The sequence below is a fragment of the Zootermopsis nevadensis genome, unplaced genomic scaffold (assembly GCF_977971745.1).
Source record: "Zootermopsis nevadensis isolate Lab colony 2312 unplaced genomic scaffold, Znev_1.0 Znev_ptg000029l, whole genome shotgun sequence".
NCBI classification, from domain to species: domain Eukaryota; kingdom Metazoa; phylum Arthropoda; class Insecta; order Blattodea; family Termopsidae; genus Zootermopsis; species Zootermopsis nevadensis.
The window spans coordinates 5,621,448-5,636,139 of NW_028259161.1; the positions used below are offsets into that span (position 1 = coordinate 5,621,448).

The 14,692-nt window shown below is 38.8% G+C and overlaps 1 protein-coding gene across 5 annotated transcripts in view; it reads left to right on the forward strand.

Moving 5' to 3' along the window:
• LOC110835786 (uncharacterized) overlaps positions 1-14,692 on the forward strand; it is a 768,515-nt gene that overhangs the window by 678,020 nt on the left and 75,803 nt on the right. The window lies entirely within an intron of this gene.

The following is a 14,692-nucleotide window of genomic DNA, read 5'->3' on the forward strand; positions in this document are numbered from 1 at the left end:
ATCCTTCCAGTTTAATAATTGAGTGCCTACAGAATGTTGAGTAACCAGTGCAGTGAATTCCGTTACGTCGACCGTCTAAGAAAGCGGAAACTTCACAAGATACGTTCCCTCGTAGTAAAAGTATCATCTACGAGGAATAGTTACTACACTTGAAACAGCGGCGGAATTAGATTCTGCTTTTAAGAACCTTACAAAGAACGCCCTCACGTAGTTTCGAAATTTGTTTGTTTGTTTTTTTGTTTGTTTGTTTGTTCCTATGAAGCTGGCTTTCTCACAGTCTACAAGGTTAATCTTACACATGAGGTCAGCAGATTGATTTCTTGGGTTCCACGTGTTCTTAGGAGTTGAGTTTAGTGAATAGCTAGATTACCTTTTAAGATTTTACGTTCTCGCGGTACGAGTGTGAAGATGGCTGTCATGCTGAATGTTGATCCGTGTAATCTTGTAGATATTAACCGACGTTTTAGAGATGTTTACTGCTGCCACCATCAGGGCGATGAGGTCTCAGGGCCAACATCGCACGTTGCAGTTTGTACATACAGTTACCACATGGTATTAAATACTTGACTTATTCTCAGAAGCCTGTTGTAGGATCTTACATTATATTTTTCTAAGATTCATTTTAATATTATCCTCTATATGCGCCAACGTCTCCCAAATGTTTCTTCTCTTCAGATTTTGCGATTAAAATGTTGTTTGCATTTCTCGTTTCCAGCATGTCGCTGTATTCATGTTTGTTGAAAAATGCAAATGAAACTCATTTTGTAGTTTTCTCCATTTTCTCACACTTAAGTCCAAATATTTTCCTCATCACCCTGTTCTGAAGCATCCATTAATAAGAATACGTATATCATTGGTCTAGCCCAGTGGTATTCAACCTGGGGTACGCGAAGACATCATAGGGGGTTCGTGAAATTTAGAAAAATGTTTTATGATAAACACTGAATAATCAGTAATGTAATTTATTTAATTTATTTTAGATGTAGATTATATACTATGTATAACTTAAATTATACACCAACAACTTTGAGGGTATAGAGTTGAAGAGAAATTATATCTGGAGGTACACGAACAAGAAATGTTGAATACCACTGGTCTAGGGGTACATGCTTGCGTTGGTGGGATTCAGTCCTGTGGACAAAAATCAAATATGAGTTTTATTCGAGCCATTCACTAATTGGCTGACACTTTCACTTCTGACTGGCGTTGGGCAAAATTTCATTTTAGGTGTATTCCTCCCACGACGACAAGAAGCTAAATGTGTAGGTGCCGTTCCGGACGTCCTAGTAATTTCCAGACGAATATCAATCACGAAGGAGAAATATTTACTCTGGTGTAGTAAGCAGCAATTTTGCCATGTTTGATCGAACCGCAGGAAGCTGCTTGTTATTTATCATTATTAAAACGTGTATGTGAAGAGCCTGAGTAAATGAGACGCGGTGGCAATGGATCGCTGTCAGACGCAGTCATATTTTACCCCACTCAGTGGCAACTTTCTCTTCAGGAAAGGAAGCAGAGTTGAGGTGACTGACTGACTACTGGGGAGACATGTAAAGCCATACTTGTGGACTACAAATCCCTGAGAGTTTGAGTACACAGTAGTTATGTGTTGTATTAGACTGTTGCTCGTCTTAACCGCTCGCAGTTTAAGGGGATATAACATTCTGAGAAGAAATTATTATGCAAATCTGATAGAGATTCGTACTGAATTAGTAATTTCGTACCAAAAATTTAAAAACTAATGCTATGTTTTAAAAAAATATAATAATGCTTGGTACGATTTAATTCTCAATCTGCCCATCTCCCATCTATAAACCTATTCATTAAAATGTGCAGAACTATAACTGGCCCGACGCCGATATAGTATTTCGAATAAAGTAACGGAACCTAACCCCAAATTAGCCACCCTAACCCTACCAAAACACGGCCTTACGCAACCTTCCCCACCCTAGTTTAACTATGTATCTAAGTTACTAACTCTCTGATAGCAGAAACCTCAGGTCCAACACCGACAACACCAAAGCCCGCCACCGGGCACGATCCTGAGCCAACTCCATTCATTTACCATCCTCACAGGCCACCTCCCTAAGATCCATCTTAGGTGGGTCCTTGTCACCACGGCATGGCGTGTCCTCAGGTTTTGGTTGCAGAAACAGCCTCCAGTTATGGAGTTGTCTTTCCTTGTAAAGGATTTCATACGTGCAGTAACAATGAAAACGTTTCTAAATGTCACTTGTTTTATATGTTATGGCAGGTCCTGTCTCTCCTCCGTAAGAATAATGACTTAATTCGAGCAAGACCGCGTATCTGTGAATCTGGTGGGCGCTTAATGTAAGCGATACTGTGTTGCACGCCTGTCCGTCTAGTCATAAGGCCAATTCATAAGTGGATATTACATGGGCATGCATCCTACTGCATGTATGTGTGTAAGATGAAAAATTACAAGAACTATCTGCGCAATAAAACGACGACAAGAACGGCTACCGCGTTTGTAAGGCGATGTTACACAACGAGGTAATGCTCTATCGCACTGCGATTAACACTCCACATTAGCAACATGTCTCACCGAAGCACCTATACCCAGAATGCAGTGCGTCAAACTTTCGTACATTTAAATGCTCTATAATAACATTTTGTAATTTATATACAGTTTATTTATCCAAACGTTGAATCACTTATCCGAATGTATCTTTATATTTTTTTAATGCAAACCATTTCACGAGTGAAAACATTTATCATTGTTTCTGTTGCATGAAATTGAAGTTGTACTTGTTTAGCCAGTTTCTTGATGTTTGCATATAAATAATTTATGTCAGTGCTGGCCCTTGTTTTGAGTTGAGGTCACTATACTCAAACCTCTGGATAACATTCAGTAATCCCTGCTACCTCTTGTGTCTGCAGACTTATCTTGCATCTTGCTAATATTTCCATACGCTCAGTACTGTTCTTGAATTCGGTATGCACTTTGTGGACGTCTTTCAACTTACGAAGCAGACATCGGTTGCGAAAGCGAACGCTCTCTTATCGAGTTAAGGGTACGGAATTTCTACTTCTGTCGAACGTAAGCAGGTAGGAGTAAATCAAGGGCAGATCTCGACAAATTTGGTTCAGAACTTGGTGATGTCTAACAACTATTGGCCACAGGATTGTTACCGTAGTTCTAGGCGTTATGGTGACATGGTTTACTATATCCTCGAACCTAGGACATTTATGTCTGGAATTAACTTGTTACGGCTTACAATATCCTTCGTTTTAATAGCATGTGTTTGTGATGACAGCGTTTGACGTGTCTGTTTTATATCAACAGGATATTTTATCATCAGCCACTGAAAGAAGTTTAGTTATACGGGACAGTAGTTATATAAAATGGTATTTCAGGAACAATAATAACCCTGTTACGAAACTAGGTATTAGACAGGAAACCCACCAAGAATATCCCAACTTTTATATTTAGCGTACGAAAGTATTTTGTTGTATGGTTCATTCTGGATGCACCTCATCTTTATGAACCAACTCCACTGAGTAGATTATTACTTGAGAAGCTAATCTAAGTAGTCAATAAATTCTCCTACTTTATGAATCCTAAAGGTAAATTATCGTATCTTAAGCATCCCGACACTGGTTTTTACTCTGGTCCAGATGAATCAAATCAACACCCTTACACCAAATTTTTTACATTCGGTGTAATATTATTCTTCCATCTACACCTACATCTCGTAAGTGGTGTATTCCGTTCAGGTATTTCGACCAAAGATGTACTGCATTTTTCATCATCTTTGACTTGTCATACAGTACAGCCCGTATCACACTCCGTGGCTTTTGAACAACACAGGTTATACATCATCATAGGAAATAAGAAAGCTTATTTGAAATTTAATAACTGTTTTTATATTTGGTGTTTTGTACAAACTATGAAGCCTTTACTTTTACATACGTCGAATTATGTGAGATTTGAGGTTTACAATGCGGTGAGAATGGTGATGTTCTTCTGGGTTCTGGCTGTGCAACATTCTCTACATTTACGAACGTCGCCAATTTCAGCTTTTCATTTTAAATACCGTAAATTGCAAGCCCATGACCGCACTTCGGTATTTCGGTCTTGAATGAACCGGGTAAGGCTATTAAAAAAACGGGGAGAAGAAAGAAGTTCGGTGAGACGGAACGGCGACTAACAAATTTGATGTGTGAAATCGTTTATCCAACAATTGTTTGCAGCCACTTCGTGTAAACGCGACTTCGAGACCCGTGACGGCAGATGATGTATGGTTTTCAAGTTTGCGTTTTACTTGTTGGGAGGGGTGAAGGAGGGGTAAAGAGATTACTTGATGGTTAGGAACATGGCGCGCACTAAAAGGTAGGATAGCAGCCACCACTTCACGACGAGCACTTCATTAATCATGGAGACTGAGTGTGAATCGCTTTAAGACGCACGCTTAAGTTACCAACACAATCGATTCTCAGGAAACGGTACATGGTAGGAGGAGGTGTACTGCCCCAGGATATTTTAAGCTGTTCGACCGGCAACGCGATAGCGGGGTCGAAACTAAACTCAGCTCGGTAGCTCAGACCCTGGTGTCGTCTATTCAGATTGTCCACCCTTGGTTTCTTGAGGTAACCTGTTAATTTATGCTACGTCGTCCAATTATGTCTGACGTTCTTTTTGAAGAGGGACTTGCCCCAGGAAGTGTCTTCCGATTGAGGACTACAGAAACTGGACTGTGTTCAACTGCGTAATGCTTAGCGTGACGAACACCTGATGGATAGCTTACACTGTGTGGCTGTTTTCACCAAATCATCACCGGATTTTGTTGAAATGTGTTTTCGTTGAAGGCACTTTTATCATTGTAGGACCTGTGACTGCCATTTTCCTTGACGTGGGATGTACAAAGGCAGAATTTTTGAGACCGCCATTTGTAATTCAGTAATAGAGTAAAATTGTATGAAGCTCGTGTCTTGGAGCCTAACGTGCCATGTCGACTGCTCTGAATGAGATTTCCTTGGTTCATTTTTTTGATTCCTGGAGGAAAAATTACAGTGGAAATATACAAGATCGATTAACGTAAACATCTTAAGAGTGTACAACGTATTTTGATTTTTTGTCTCTGAAATACTTTGGCTCGTTTAAGTAAGATTTAGTACAGCAAAGCCTTATTGAAACTTAATGAATATTTACATTCCAGAAGAGAATCATTTTCTTAAACATTTAGTTTACGGAATTGGCCTGTTTTAATTACGACTGAGTTGTCGCTATAAGATTATATGAAAATTCCGTTGTAAAATCCCGACCTAAACTATTAATGTTGATTCGTAGTCTTAGTATATAGCACGTTAAACGAAAAGAATACCCAATAATCGTTGCTGGGCACTGCAGTAGAGAGTTCGCAATTCCTGTTTTGTTTGTAAAATTGTTTTATTGGTTTGATATCTATTATGCAACCTGTGGCTCGTGTTTTGTTACAAGTGACTGTCAAGATTATCGACATAACCAATGTGAAAGAAGAATATGTGACAGAAAACCCGAAGAGTGAGGCAAACATCCTGGAGAGAATTTGTTCCAACATCGAACACCTTGCGTGTAATTGAGTCAGAAATTCAGAAATTTCCTTTTTGTTCTTCCAGTATTTAGCCTTCTTTTATTAATTAATTGATGTATTTATCACCCTGTTCACTAAAGCCCGTCACTTGCCCCTTTCCTGAGCTAGATGAATACAGTCCATATCCCGTTATCCTTCCTTCTACGCCTAGGTTTTCCAAGTGGGCTATTCCCTTCCGTTGATCCGAAAGTAGGATCTACTTTATATGTCCGGGGTGTACCTGTTCACGGGAATATTAACTCCATTACTGTGCTGCAATCTGTTGTGACCTTCATGACGAACATGGTAAGAAAGATCTTAGTCGCTTGAAGACTGTGTTAACGAGTCGGTGCCCCCTGGTAAATTTGACATGCACCATCTCAGGAAGTGAATCTTGCCGTCGCGTCGGGTTGGTAACGCTGATTTATTGGTGTACATTTTAACGGTGCCATTACCTTTTGCTCGCTATTGCAGCGAGATTCGTGATTCATGCATTTGTCCTCCGGTTATTTTAAAATGGAAAGCCTAGTTGATAATGTATTCTGAAATTGTAGGAAAAAAGTACCAGGAAGGGAATTTCCGGTTTAGATAACGCGAATCGTTTAAAAGGAAGTCGTTTTAAATGTATCTAGAGTCTTGAATGTAGATGTACATGTAGAGAAGAAGGCAGTATAAAGAAGTTAAAGTTGAGGAAAGGGGACGACGCTTACTTGTTCCTTTCTTCGTTTCTCAAACAAACTTTGTGCTTGTGGTGTTGCCTTCTTTATCCAATGTTACACGTTGGTGTGCGGTTTTGCGTACAGGGGTTTCAAAAGTTTCGATACGACATTTTGTTTATTGCTACAGACTGACAAATGATTTTCTGACGCTTTTACTAGAATACGCTATTAGCATAACGGTACGTCAGGCACGTGTTACTGCATATTCAATGCGCCTAGGACACGCGCAACACGCTCTGTCCTATTACGACTATTATAAAAAAGGCGAATAGCAGCGTGGATACACTACAAATATTCGGCGTTTCAAAATATGCCTTTATTTTCGTAATCAGGGACGCATGTGACACATATTGGTTGACACATCGGTCCCCGGCCATCAAGAAAAGTCACTGTTACCTTCGTGGACAAGAATACTCGGCTAATTCTCAGAAATTCTCCTCTTTTGTGGAACCCGGTGGTTCAGCATCGTGTTCACATGATCCCACCACTGGATACTAAGCTAATTAAGATTAATCCAATCCACTTCTTACGATAAACCTCGATATTATCCTCTCATTTACACTTGAATCTTTCATTTTGTCTTCGAAAACGTATTGACTATCCACGAATGCTTAAGAGTTTTTAAATATCTCTCTTATTTTACAGTGAAATTTGTGTTTAAGAAGATGGCTATCCTCTGGGTTATTGCGTCGTGTAGTCTGGTAAATTTACCGACTTTTCAGAGGTTCTTGCTGCCTCCATAATCAGGGCGATGAGTTTCAGCAAGGATGCAGGCAGCAAGGACCTCTGAAGCGTCGGTGAATTTCTACCAGACTACACGGCGTAACAGCCCAGAAGACAGCCATCTTCTGACTCACCGTCGTGAAAACCTCAGATCCTGCGTGCGTTTAAGAAAGTCTGTTAGAGGATTTAATTGGAAGTGTTGTGTTCATTCTTTTCCACGTGGCATTGATTTGCTTCTGGGAATTGACTAGCCTAGAATCATTCGTTCGTGATCATGCGCAATCTTGAACTTCCTGCTCACTGATTGTCATTATTACACACCAATGAAACGATTTCCGAGAAATATAATCATTGTGTAATTTAATAGTACCAAATTCGAAGATTGCTTGAAATGAGTGTGATTTTCATTGGAACCTTTTTTTCAGTTGCAGTGGAAGATAACATAATTTCGTAACAGATTATTGGAAAAGCCATTTTTAAAAATTTAATTCATGTATAAGCGAAGGGTGAGAAACCTATTTACATAATGAAGTTATTACGAAGAAATTTTATTATTTGAGTGCTTAAAGTTGGCACGATTGCTTCAGAGACTCATCGTATAATCCTGCTAGCGGAACTATTTTCTTAAATTAAAATCACCTTTTGATGTATTTAATAATTTTGTGTAGGTTGTATATATATATATATTGCGAAAGCGCAGTAATTTTTGTACTTTTTGTCAGTTTTACAACTTCCAACGAGGAAATATAAAGACGACTTTGAAACCCACGTTCCATCGGCCATGCACGCTGTCCTTCTGAGGGCACAGAGCACCCAACTCTGACGGCGCCTCGTCGGCGTGCTTATACAGCATTCTTCCTTCCTTCGTTTCCTATGAGATCGTAATTTATTTTATTTCCCCTCCCACTGAGCGAAAAGAGGGCACAACCTCTGTGCTCTAGTGTTCGAGAGTAAGGCGCGGGGCGGGGGATGCAATCTGTAATCATTTGTTTTCCCCACGGCTGCTGTACTGCATATGCACACCCGTAGTCATATTCTTTAGCAGGGGAAACGGCGATGTTACAGGAACTGCTGTGCGCTCTTTTGAACCTCCTTAACAGAGCGAGGACATTTTAAAAACAAGCACAAATGAAGTAGTTAGAAATATAATTAATGGGTTTCTCAAGGCATGTTCCATCACATCCACCGCACGACGTTCTAGAAATTGACTGACTGGCCAGCGATCGCTGAAATACAACGTTCGCCCAAGGTTTTTCGCAGAAAAACATTACGTTAAGTGATTAATTAGGATAATACATACAAGTGCCATCAAGAGTTCTGAGAATGTGTGGAAGCTGTGCTACACATTTCAGCGATCCGCCTTGGTATCTTCGGGCATATTACACTGATTATGGTTATTTACGTCTGATTGTCTGGAACAAAGCGTTCTAATTTGAAAATTGTGATAAATTACTTCGCTCTTGGACGAATATCGATCAGATTCATGTTTTTTATTACTCATTCATTCCCTCTTAATGCTTCTAATTTGTTTGAATTCACAATGTGCGTTGTTATGCATATAAAGTTCTTTTGGACGCTGTCCATCGTCTAAATTATACGAATAAAATGTTTCGAAAGTTGGGTTATGCTTTCTTTATCTGGTAAAATAAGGCTGAAGAGGTCAGAAAACGGTCTGATGGGATCCCCGGTTGAGTAGCCTCACATCCGAGGCATCAGAAGCATCAGCCCTGAGGCTAGTTCAACCACGAGGCCCAAATATAGATTTTATGTCCCTTCTTTTACCTGATGACGAAAGCAGAATCCAGCTTTTGAAAACCTAGTAATGTTGTAGTTTGAACAAAGTCTGAAAAAGTACCGATAACATTCTGTCTTCCTGTTCTTCCTTCATTTGTTATTTTTTATCGTCTCTCACTCCTTTCCGATTTCTTAGTGCATTTGTTGCATCATAAATTTGTTATTTTTTGTAGTTTCGCTTTTTGCTTTTTTTAAAAAAAATCTTGTTGTTATGGATTTGTGCCTTATTTCATTGTTATGAAACAACCGTAGTGGTCATGTAATGTCGGATGCGCTGAAAAGGATCAAAGAGTGCGCGATCGAGATGAGTTGCAATTCTTTACAAATTTCTGAAATTTGTGTCGGAAATTAACGGGACACGAGAATCACTCCAAGTTTTCTCAGGTCGATATTTGACTCTCTGTCTCCCAAATACATGTGTAATTTGTATCACATGTCCAAGCTGCGTACCTGATGTCTTACATAGAAGCAGTGGTCCTTCCGTCACCATTTTATTTGGTTGAGAAGTTAGGTGAAAGATGTCCCGCCATCTCTTAACAGTTAAAGCTAACTATTTGCGGCTTTTCAAGAGTATAAACAAAAATTTCCATGGAAATGCACTGAAAGAGTAAGGTTTCTTTAAATAAAACCCAGTATGAAGAATGTTAAATTTATTGCGTGTTCATCTGTTTTTCGTTTTGTATATATCATAATAATCTGAAGTTTACCTGGAAACATAACATATTCTCTGTCTCACTAAAGATGTGTTAAATAAACAAAGTCTTGTTTAGAGATACGTAATAAATTAAACGCTTTCAAAGACGAAAATAGTACAAAATACAAACAGAAAGTTACAGTAACATTTGAAATCAGTTGACAGGAATGATGAAGAGTTAGTTATTGATAGGATATTTTTACTCCTATCTTACGTTTTTTTTTTTTCGAATAATAAAAGTCACGTAAATCAAGAGACTGAAACATCTATAGACTCTGCGTACCATATGTTTCTGCTGTATAAGACTACAACCATCAAAGGAAGTAAATTTAATTGTGGCCCATGTTACTGAGATTTACATTTTGGCTTTGTCTTTATTGAACTGCAAATTTTCAACAGCGCTCTAGAAAGGAAGCCAAGAACAGAGATCTGATCAGCTCTGCGCAAGCGCTTAAATGTAAGCCGATTGGAAACATGAATTCCGGTTTGGAGCACATATTTTCTGGTTCTGACATATGTTAATTTATTGCAGGTAGGCCATAAACGAATATATTATTCCATATATCAATCAGCATTTGCTGCCCAAATGTTATGAGTTGTTTTTATCAGTTTTCGTAATGCAAATGGCTCTCTTGATTGAGGGATTACCATCGTTATACTAAGTTCTTTCAATAAAACTCCAGATTCATATCTGTCTTAAATTAGGCCGTTACAGTTTTTGTAACAAATACATTCTGTTATTTTCAGTCGAGAAGTTGGTACTCCTGCTTTGTATTCAAGAGGTTTCCAATCTAGATCCGTAGATGATGTAGCCTGACTCAGGTATCTCATGCTTCTTCTCGGTTCCTGCAGACGTGCTGACGCACTTAAATAGGTTACACCTTTTCCATTTCGTAACTTAAATTTTCATATATTTCGACTATGTTTAGTCTTTGTAATTAAGAAAACCTCGTCAAATTTCCACTAACGAAAAACTTCATTATTATCCACTGTGTGCTTCTCAGTTGTAACGCCGTGTGGTCTTGTAGGTGGTTACCGACGTTTCGGAGCTACGTATTTTGGCTCAGATATTCTTGAAGAGAGATTTCATATTACTTGTGACTGTACTGTATTTGTAGTTTGCGACTGCATAGAGCGGATACATCGCGTGTATCATCCTGGTCTACTTTGGCCCCATATAAAGGCGGTGAATTATAGCAGAGTGTAAATTTCACTGATAAGCGTCATATCTGCAGATCGGCGCCACCTTATTTTCGAATAAAAATAATAAATGAACTTGCTTGGAACATTGGAAGGGAGGCCTATTCAAGACGTTTTGTCTGCCATGACCAACTATAAGCCATTAACTAGGCGCATATGGAAAGCAGTTTTACATAACTCTGTTTGAGTTGTATATTTATGACTCGTGAGACCATTACGTGTTTCCATTCGCAACTTATAAAATGTACTAAAGTCAGATTAACTACTTTCCTAAAGACTTAATCTGATATGTAGATTACTGTCATCATAAAACAGTGTTTCCTGTAGTTAGAATTAGGCATACATTCGTTTATTCATAGTTCGCATTATATTTATCGGATTTAATTGCTAAAGTTTAGATTGCACAAGCTCGTAATGCTGGTTTATGTTTAATTAATCGACACAGTTTATGGCATCATCAAATGCTTTATTATAGACGCAATAAATCTATGGCAAGGCACTGTGTCATTAATAAAAAGACGACCTGCGAAGATTTGAAGAATATAGCTTTAAAAATGAACAATATCTGTAGGGTAATTATTGTTTATACCGGTAATATTATGCCTTCATTATAGGTCGGTGTAAGAATCTGAAATTATGTTTTAATTACTAATTTATGGAATGCAGTTTTGTTTTAATAATTTTTGAAATGTATATTCACACTTAGAATTAATGTATAAGTATATTTTGAGTGCGCATAATGTTTACAGAAATCACTTTTTCACTGAGCAAAGGAATTTTTATAACACATACGGAAAGATGGGCTCTTACTTGAGACATATATTGATGCTCTTATAAACGTCTTAATATCTCGTAATGCCATCATTTTGAAAAGTGTGTAATTATATAAAACGTTTACGCAATTGATTCTAAAACGTTACACTATTGGGCGTGCATTTAGTGGAATGAACAATAAAGTTTATTTCGGCATTGAAGTGAAAGTTCTAATTGGCAGATATAATCCGCATTCATATTTTTCAGAAATATTACAAACGACAGCCGAACTGGTAATTCAAGCTCAAAAGTAATGGGGCAAACAGACGGACAGATAAGTATTTTTATTTGCTCTGTAATCACTTTACAAAAGTCTATATTCACTTAAAACCAAGTTCTTACTCTTTACAGCTTAAAGGACTGTATGTTCATTTCCCTTTGCACTGCACAATTACTATACAGAACAATTTTATCCATCTATAAATCTCTTCTCTCATATCTCGGCCAACAGTTGGGTTTACGTGTTATTATTAATATTTTTTACTTTATAGAATTCTTAAAATTAGCTTCATTAGTACATTAGATGCTAAATTCGAATTTATGCGAAGTGTTGTCATACGAGCAAATATAAGTCGAGATTCTTCTGTTGTTTCGCGCAGCCGTCATGTTGTTTCACATTATACAAAAACTTACCACAACGAAAGTTTTGTTTGTTTTTTTCGAGTATGTGTTTCCATACATCATCTCAGAACCCTGCACAAATATTACGTGACACTAGTGACTCTATCATCTCACAAGTCCTGGTTTGTGTCACGTTTGTGGACTACTTTCGATTTTGGGAAATAAGAAGTACGAGTTTCGGGTAGTATCCAGTACAGTATTATTTCAATGTTCAAAAGCAATTCGGCGGATGTTTGGTTCAAATTCTCAACACGAATTTTAATCGAATTTCTTTCAGAAGCTTCGGAAATGAAACATACTGACGGACAGTCTCGATCTCCGCATTGTGCTTTCATTTGACACAATTTAAATTAACAGAGTGTCGCTTTGAAAGCTGCCAAAGTCAGCTGGCCTGCTTAAGGTGTAAAGTTAGCATGGACAATGAGATGAAAATAAAATGCCATGCAGGGTTTAGTAGATTTATGTAATAATGAGTGTATATTTTGACCCCCCCCCCCCCCCCCAAATATAACCCCGTTTTCATCACGTATAAAGGAGAACCCTGCGTACAGAATAAGGTTCTATACAGACATAGATAGCCTTCGTGTGCCACATTGATGTGAGCTGATGCAGGTTTGTGTTATAATATGAACTATATGGCAGAGGGTGGTGCATTGCGCAGAGCGGGGTGGGGCGGCGGGGGGGGGGGGAAGCGACTGTTCCTATCAGCTGCAGCTGTTTCGTTCCAAACCTTCACCGAATATTACTCAGCACTTTGATCTCGCTTTGCTAGGGTGTTGGTGGGGAGAGCCTTATTGCATCTCTAATGCGAGGGTGTGGGGTCGTGATGTGAGAGGCTCATTTCGTATTTTATTGGGGTGATGAGATCTCCTGGCTACACAGAATCAGCACGTTGCATCAAAAGCGGGCAATATGATACAGTGTGTGTCGGCCGTTACTGTAGATCAAACTTTGCGGTGTACAGGGAATTCGCTTGATTACGGGGATCTAGCGTGTTATGTTTTCTTATGTTTATAGCGCATTGAGATTTTGTACTTAAAAAATAAATAACTACATTCTCCAGATGGTGATCTTTGGGCACTTTATCTATTTAGTTGACTAAGAAACACTGAATGTATTCATTACTGGTCAGTCCATTTTTTTTTCCTGAGATTTTCCTAATCATGAATCTAATAGTCCACCTACATAGAGCTTCGCTTCGACTCCTCCTTGGCTTGGCGCTGAAACATGGGGCAGCTCTTTATTTACTGTTATTAGAATCAGTTTAATATGTTAATGGATTTACTGTTCCATCCAAGTTTTTGGTCTTTCTTAGAGCCAGTCGATAATTCATCCCAGACTCGGAAACCAAGTAATGACTTGCTATTTCACATATTAGACAAGGCGGGACGCTCAGCTAGGGATTGTCTCCATTCTCTGGATAAAGCAGTGTGTTGTTTTGTAAGGGGAAATTGCCACTCAATGTAATGATTTTCCTAGCCAAATAATGCATCGAACTGTCACCAAAACACGCCAGACAAGAGTATTATAAAAATTTCCCCAGGGAGGGTTACGGCCTCTCAGTCTTTAGTTTGGATACTGATTCATTACATTTGGCGTACGGGATAATATACATGACGATGCAATTATGTTGTGAGCAACATCACAATCAGTTGGTGTCGAAACAGCAGACTGTACTGCCATAAGACTATACAGCAGCTCGAATGTTGGATAATGTAAGGCGATTCAAACTAACTACTTGGCGCATGTAATGACGTGATTTGGAGGTTTTTGGTCCTCGCACCTGTGACGACATCGGCTGTGATCTTATGGAGGGGAATTTATCGCCTCTCTCTTCTGAGATAGAGGTGATATGTTATTTCGAAAAGTCCGTAAGCACCTGCAAGACTACACACGGCTTCACAATCCATGAGAATCCGCAAGTAATGAAGGGCTTTATTGTAGTATTCTCGGAATATAGTGAGATGTGCACGTTCTTGGATGACAGAAAGATGAACACAATTTGTTAAGGAATGTCGCAGAAAGCAGCAACTTGTTAAACCGAGAAATGGTTGGTGGATATTGAAATACGTGTTAAAGAAACGTGTTCTGGAAATTTGTATTGAATTTACGAGATCAGTGTTTGTGCAGCCATACTGAACCTTCGACTTCTTCTAAACCAGACAATAATTCTAGTTTAATTTCAAACAATGATCAAGGTAATGATGCGAACCTTTAATGTTATGTCTGCAAACGAAACAATTCTACTTGTTACATAGTGCAATGATCAGAAAATTGTAGGTTAGCAGGATGGAACTCCGTCGACTTCTTTACATACGATCTTAACCTCAATATATAATCGAGAAACTTCACGCTCAAGGTGAAGCTAATTTGTTAGGTACACCCTTGAATAGCAGCGTGACTGATAGACGATGACGTCGCCGTGAAGCCCCCAGCACCTGCTGTGGTTTCCCGATTCACGGAGATTTCACTCTTAGACCGGAAACTGTCAGCGTGAAGATACGAGCATCTTCACGCCTCACTTCTCTGGCACACTCGTACGAAGGGCAAAATCT